Source organism: Wolffia australiana, chromosome 7 (genome assembly GCF_029677425.1).
Source record: "Wolffia australiana isolate 7733 chromosome 7, ASM2967742v1".
In the NCBI taxonomy this organism is placed as follows: domain Eukaryota; kingdom Viridiplantae; phylum Streptophyta; class Magnoliopsida; order Alismatales; family Araceae; genus Wolffia; species Wolffia australiana.
The window spans coordinates 19,274,421-19,282,218 of record NC_135841.1 but is presented as its reverse complement, the minus strand read 5'-3'; the positions used below and the strand labels follow the sequence as shown (position 1 = coordinate 19,282,218).

General features: G+C 45.2%; 1 pseudogene; it reads left to right on the top strand.

The window, feature by feature from the left end:
* The first annotated feature begins 679 nt into the window (after nt 1-679).
* Nucleotides 680-6,463, top strand: LOC144706040 (momilactone A synthase pseudogene; annotated as a pseudogene).
* The last annotated feature ends 1,335 nt before the right edge of the window (nt 6,464-7,798 follow it).

Genomic DNA, 7,798 nt, shown 5'->3' with positions numbered 1-7,798 from the left:
GTATGCGGATAATATATTCCCCCTAGTTGGGGTTGCGTACTCGTAAACGCCATTGCCGTCGTTGAGGATGGCATTTAAAATGGCACTTAACCCAGTAACCTATCAGTAATTATGATCATTTGGCTTACTCGCTGGAGAAAAAGGGAGCCGGAGCATGAGGGGTCCCAATTGAGAAGTATGATTCTTCATGAAATCTAGGTGTGTTTTACAGTAATTAAATGTATCCCAATTTCCGTCGGCCAAAGCAACATAATTAACTGCAAAATCCAGATTTTGCTGACTTGTTCAGACCTAACGTGGATGAGTTCAGCAAAATTAGGTAGGTTGGCTTGATCAAAACATCTTCCGGATGCTTCCATCTAAGATGTCTCTTTCAGCAAAAACAAATTGGCAAAGGTCCTCTCTATATAATAAGTTACTCAGGACCTAACTGGATACAAGCAGCTCTTTGTACACCTTCTTAATTGTCTAAAATCCGCCATGACGATCTCTCCAGTTCTCTCCTCCTTGGGCGACGGTATGACGCTCGCCATAGTCTCTAATTTCTGTCGTCTTAGTTTTTTCATCACACAGTAAATTAAACTTATTTTGTTCCAAACTCTACACGTAGAGCACGGCAAATTAATCCTCTTTCTTTGTCAACTGTATTTTTCAACAGTTTGAATAACCCTCCCGTCGTTGTTCTTGTTGCAGTCTGGAGGGAAAGGTAGCCCTTATCACAGGAGGAGCCAGCGGGATCGGCGAGAGCACCGCCAAGCTTTTCGCCCGCCATGGCGCCAAGGTCGTCGTAGCCGACATCCAGAACGAGAAGGGCCAACAAGTCTGCAGAGAAATCGTCGATCAAGGAGGAGTCGCGTCATTTATCCGTTGCGACGTGACGGTCGAGGACGACGTCCAGGTAGCTGTAGAGACCGCCGTTAAGTCTAATTCCCGACTCGACATCATGTTCAACAACGCCGGAATTATCATCCCTTCCAAGCCCATCACCGAAATCGGTAAATCAGACGTGGAGAGACAGTTAGCAGTGAACGTTATCGGCGTTTTAATGGGGATCAAGCATGCCGGACGAGCCATGGCGGCAACGGGGAGTGGGAGTATCATAAACACCGCCAGTGTAGCTTCTGTCTCTGCGGGGTTAACGGTTTCCCCTTACACGGCATCGAAGCATGCAGTGGTGGGTCTGACAAAGGACGCCGCCGTGGAGCTGTCAAACAGAATGCGACGCCCTTGAGTACCTCCGTACAGTCATCAGACGACAAGGTCGCTGACGAGACACAGAAGCTTCTGGAGCGACATACGGCTACCGCCACCAACGATAAAGCGACGCCCTGTCCATACCTGATGCGACACTCTCTAGTACTGGTCGCGCTCTCCCAAGGAGACAGAAGGCAGCGACGTCGACCTGGCAGCTACTCTGACAGCCATCATGATGACAGAAGGCATGGTGGCTAGTACAATAGGCGGTGTCGTATTCACTCCCCACCGCCTGAAAACCTCTATAAATATGTAAACGGTTTTACTTGTTCGTTATGGGATTCTCTTCTAATCCCATTCTCTCTTACTCATTCTTAGTCTCTCTTCACGATCTCCCTCTTCTATTATCCAACATGGTATCAGAGCCACACGATGCTGGGAGCGCTTCCACCGACGACCTTCCACGACCTTTGGCCATGCTGGTCCCTCCATCCCCTCCACCTGGTGGCGACCATCAAGCACGAGTTCCCACTCCTGGTGCTACGCTCAAGCTCACAAAGACCAACTATCTGCTATGGAAAATTCAAATAGTGCCCATCATAAAGGCACAACGTCTTCGGCGACATCTCACGCACCCTTTGCCACCTAAGGAGGAGGATACCAATGATGAAAACACTCCGTGGAAGCGCAGCGACCAACAGGTACTATCTACGATTATTTCGTCTCTGTCTGCTGAGCTTCTTCCAGTTGTCTCGGGCTGTGCCACGGCACGAGCTGCATGGGAGAAGCTTAGCACCGAGCTATCCTCCGCATCAGAATCGCGGATAATGGAGTTGACTTCGCGGTTTCACTCCATTAAAAAGGGCTCTAAGTCCCTTGATGAGTATATCTCAGAGTTTCGCCATCTTCTGGCCGAAATAATCAATGCTGGCGAGTTTGTTGCTGATAGAACGGTAAAATTCATTTTCCTCCGAGGCCTCGGACCCAAGTTTCGCTCCTTTCGCACTGGAATCACTACTCGCAACAAAAATCTCTCCTTCGATGATCTCCTCGCTTCTCTTTGAGCGGAGGTCTCCCTGGACAACTTCGAAAGCAACGACGAGGCTGCTCTGACTCCCATCGCACCTATGGCTACAAGTCCAAGCACAACACTCTCAACAAGCCAGCTCATACCGCGACGACAACACCCGCACGGGTCAACGAAATGGAAAAAACCATGGTCGCGAAGGGCGTACTGGCAGATTTATTCCAAGATGCCAACTGTGCCTAAAGCAAGGACATCGCGCTCCTGACTGCCGATCCCTCAAGAATCAGTCAACCGTGGCTCAATCAGCTTCAGTGTTTGGACGACCACCGCAAGGGTACACTGCTTCGTATGCTGGCTCTACTGCCCCAGCACGACAACACCCGTACCAACAAGCATGGTACCCAGACAGCGGAGCCACTCATCACATTACGGCTCAACCTCACAATCTGACCAATGTCGTCCCCTACGCCGGGTCAGAACAACTCTATGTGGGCGATGGATCAGGTTTGTCAATTAAATCTTTCGGAAATTCGTATATACCTTCCGCTCGTGACTATCGCCCATTACTTCTTCAAAAGTGTCTTCATCTTCCCAAATCTCGAAAAATCTTCTATCAATCCATAAATTGACAACTGACAATCATGTTTTTGTTGAATTTCACCCCAATGCCTGCTATGTAAAGGATCGAACAACGGGGGAGCTGCTCCTCACTGGCACGGTTCGTGATGGGCTCTACTACATCAGTCCTTTACAAGCAGTTGCCTTTTTTGGGCGAGAAACGGTCACCAGACATTTGGCACCTTCGCCTCGGCCATCCGGCCTTCAATGTTTTGAAACAGATTGTCTCGCGTTTTGGGTTACCATTATCTCAAACTATTTCATCTTTTTTGTGTTCGTCCTGTTGCATAGCAAAATCCCATAGGTTACCATTTCAGGCGAACCCATTCAGAGCAAGGAACCCCCTTCAAGTCATACACTCTGACTTATGGGGTCCAGCTCCGCAGGTATCTCACCTCGGCTACTCTTACTATGTGACGTTTGTCGATGAATATAGAAGGTACACTTGGTTGTATCCACTAAAGGCGAAAAGCGACGTGCAGTCTACTTTCATCACTTTTCAACGAATGGTTGAAAACTTGTTCACCGCAAAGATTCAATACTTCCAGTCTGACTGGGGAGGTGAGTATCAATCTTTGTCTAAATATTTTTTATCTTGCGGAATAAAACACCAGGTCTCTTGCCGTCACACTCCGGAGCAGAATGGCACGGCTGAGCGCAAGCATCGCCACATAGTTGAAACGACCCTCAGCATGCTCTATCAAGCTTCACTTCCACTCAAGTTCTGGGATAAGGCAGTCACGACGGCGGCCTACCTGATCAACCGGATGATCACACCAACATTAGCGAATAAGTCTCCCTATGAACTCTTATTTCTGAAATCACCAGATTACACCTTTTTGAAGGTATTTGGATGTCTATGCTTTCCAAATCTTCGTCCTTACCAGAAAAATAAACTCTCCCCTTGATCTAAGCAATGTGTTTTCTTAGGTTATTCTTCTATGCATAAAGGATATCGCTGCCTAGCTATATGCACCAATCGACTTTACATCTCACGAGATGTAATCTTTAATGAAACTATTTTTCCCTTTTCATCATCATTTAACAAGCCCTTAACTGCAGATGGCATTCTAGGATCCAAACCTACGGCTGACGAGAGCCATTATACAATTTCACTCTTTCCTCCAGCAGCCAATGTGCTGAAGTCGACTAGCGTCGAGAAATCAGCACCTTCTCTCTCGGACGGCAACAGACGACAGCATCAGCACCTGCACGACACGACACCAGAGAAACCTTCCGACTCGACTATATCCCCGTCCACTTCACCGGGTACACCTGCCTCCACTCCACCACTTCGTACTCATTACATTTACGATCTCCTCAACCTCCCACACTCTTCAAGGGAACGAGCTCGAACTCTCAATAATGCAAACGCTCTCCAATTACAGGTACACAATGAACCTAAAACTATTAGTGAAGCACTTGCCTCACCACCCTGGAAACAGGCAATGGATGCCGAAATGTCAGCGCTCCATCAGAATAAAACATGGACCTTAATTGCACCCCCATCTGGAATCAACGTTGTTGGTTCCAAGTGGGTCTACAAACACAAGCTACGAGCTGACGGGACCTTAGAAAGATGTAAGGCCCGACTCGTAGCCCAAGAATTTAGCCAACTGGAGGGAATTGATTATCACAAAACGTTTAGCCCCGAAGTAAAAATAACCACTATTCGTCTCCTTTTAAGTATTGCACTTAATCAAAACTGGATCATAAAACAACTAGACATATCGAATGCATTTTTTCATGGGGAATTAACGGAAACTATTTACATGTGCCAGCCGCCTGGATTCGTTAACCAGTCCTATCCTAATCATGTTTGTCTACTCAAAAGGTCCTTATATGGACTTAAACAATCCCCACGGATGTGGCATAAACGACTGTCTGATTTTCTCCCTCGCAATGGTTTTCTTAGTTCCAAAACGGACACATCCCTATTCTTCAGAAATTCTCCCCTCTGTCAATTATTTTTATTAGTTTACGTTGATGACATCCTCATTATTGGGTCTAATATGTCTACTATTTCAGAAACAATTGCAACTCTGCAAAGTACTTTTCCTGCCCGGGACCTTAGTTGTGCCAAGTACTTCTTGGGTATCGAACTAATTCCACATCCAAACGGTATCTTTCTCTCTCAATCGAAGTATCTATCCAAAATTTTACAAATGGAAAATATGGGTTCATGTAAACCCACAAGTACCCCTACTACTAGTGCCGAACACTCATCAGTACAATCTGATAAAAGACTAGACCCCAAACTTTATTGTAAAGTTGTAGGGAGTCTACAATATCTTACAACTACACGGCCGGATATCGCTTATGCCGTTAATAAAGCATGCCAACACATGCATGATCCACATGAAAAACATTGGATTGCTGTGAAACAGTTACTAAGATATCTAAATGGTACAAATGGGTACGCCCTTAAATATATTTGAGGTGCCTTAGAGCATCTCCATGTTTATAGTGACTCTGACTGGGCCGGTGATCCAATTGACCACCGGTCAACTCATGGTTATTTCATCTTTCTAGGCTCTAATCTCATCAGTTGGTAATCAAAGAAACAGGCAACGGTCTCTCTCTCCAGCACCGAAGCAGAGTATAAAGCAATTGCACATGCAACAGCTGAAATCATCTCGGTAGAGTCTCTTCTTACCAAACTGGGTGTACATTCAGGTAATCCACCAACTCTCTGGTGTGACAATTTAGGAGCAACTTATCTCAAGAAAAATCCCGTGTTTCACTCTCGAACTAAACACATTGAAATAGCATTCCACTTTGTTAGGGAGAGAGTGTCACTTGGTAAACTTCATATCTCCTGTATCTCTTCTCACGATCAACTTGCAGACATTTTTATAAAACCCTTGGGCAAGAGGCGCTTCCAGACGCTTCGCTCAAAACTACACGTGGATACCCCGTTCATTTTGCGGGGGCCTGTTAAACAGAATGCGACGCCCTTGAGTACCTCCGTACAGTCGTCAGACGACAAGGTCGCTGACGAGACACAGAAGCTTTTGGAGCGACATATGGCTACCGCCACCAACGATAAAGCGACGCCATATCCATACCTGATGCGACACTCTCCAGTACGGGGCGTGCTCTCCCAAGGAGACAGAAGGCGGCGACATCGACCTGGCAGCTGCTCTGACAGCCGTCATGATGACAGAAGGCATGATGGCTAGTACGATAGGCGGTGTCGTATTTACTCCCCACCGCCTCAAAACCTCTATAAATATGTAAACGGTTTTACTTGTTCGATATGGGATTCTCTTCTAGTCCCATTCTCTCTTACTCATTCTTAGTCTCTCTTCACAATCTCCCTCTTCTAGTATTCAACAGGAGCTTGGTCGGCACGGTGTGAGAGTGAACTGCATTTCTCCGCATCTTGTGCCTACGCCTTTGGCATGCAACGCGCTTGGCATCGACGCTAAGGTAGTGGAGAATGCCGTGGAGAAGAGTTCAGTGCTGAAAGTCTCGCCGTTGAAGGCCGAAGATATTGCCCATGACGCGCTCTATCTTGCCAGCAACGAGTCCAGATATGTCAATGGGCATAATCTTGTGGTAGATGGGGTTTACACGATCACCAATCCTTCCTTGGGAGAACTTCTGTATCCTTCAGGCTGATTCATCCCTCTTGTTTGTTGAATTTGTGCTCTAATCGGTGACATAGTTTGTCGTCAATTATCGGATCGGACGTAGCTTGAGGGATTAGCAGTTTGACTGCGACCTTCAAGCATCTGACTAAGATATTCAAATAAAGAACGTCTGCGTGTTGTTTGTTTCTGCAAATTCACTGGCGGGCGACGTTCTCGTTACATTTAAGTCTCCCCGATAGACCTTAAAGAGCCGTCAATTAGACGAATACACGTAGAGAATGGAATAAGATTTTGGAATTTATATGCATTTACATAGGACGCCAGAATTAGGGTCAACGCATACACCGAGTGGATTTTTGAATGCGCATTCTTGTTAATTGAACTCTATGCTCGGATCAATTTGTGAATAATTCAGATTTAAAATGTCAGATGTTATGTGGTGATGTGGCAATCGATAGATAGGAACAACAAATATATATCGAATAGAGTATTTCTCGAGCTACTTTTTTAGTAAATTATAATTTTTTTTGGAACTCCAAAAATTGGCCAAAGATCACTGCCTATTTAAATTTACTAAATTAATGTAATAATGTGGGTATTTTAAAGTTAAATTGAAATAAACTTACCGCAAGAAGAATTATCCAAGTACTCAATTAAATAGAAAATGATATTGCTTGGCAAATTTGTGCAATAGGGCCTCACCAAAAATGAAGAGCATAATTACTTTCAATAAGACTACATGAAAATGACTTCTCTCTCAGGAATAAGAAATTTAAAGAATCGGCGCTAGATCTCTCTCTCTACAGTGTTCAAGAAATCCCCTTTCGGGAGTTATTTTCGATTCATCCCAGGCTTTTAACAAATATTTTCTTGATGTTTTAATACAAGAGAAGACAAAAAATTTGAAATATTCTAATGTTGAAAAGTCCAATTGCTCGAAGTAATGGGACATTGAAAATTCAGACTATTTGATGTGGAGAAAAAAGTGGGGGAAGGTCAACAGAGATTGTTGGTCCCCCACCCTTGATGCAAGTTATAAATAAAAGGTAATAAATACACTCTTGATGCAAGGGGTTCCCACAACCTCAGTTCACTTCACTCTAAACCTAACCAAAGTTAAGCTCTCCACCTCGTGCACAACGCTGACCGGTGATCTCTCTAATCCTTTGAAGATGACCTCATTGCAGTACAACTGTATTTCCCCATGCTACCATGCACAAAAAACAGCCATACGTGTTAATCACATCCCATTGGTACCCCAATCCATATAGAGTTCCAAAGGGACTCCTCTGTGGAGACATCCACCCCTATCATAGATTGGCCAGCCAACACTTCCCAAGTGAGCGGGCATTAAAAGAAAGTA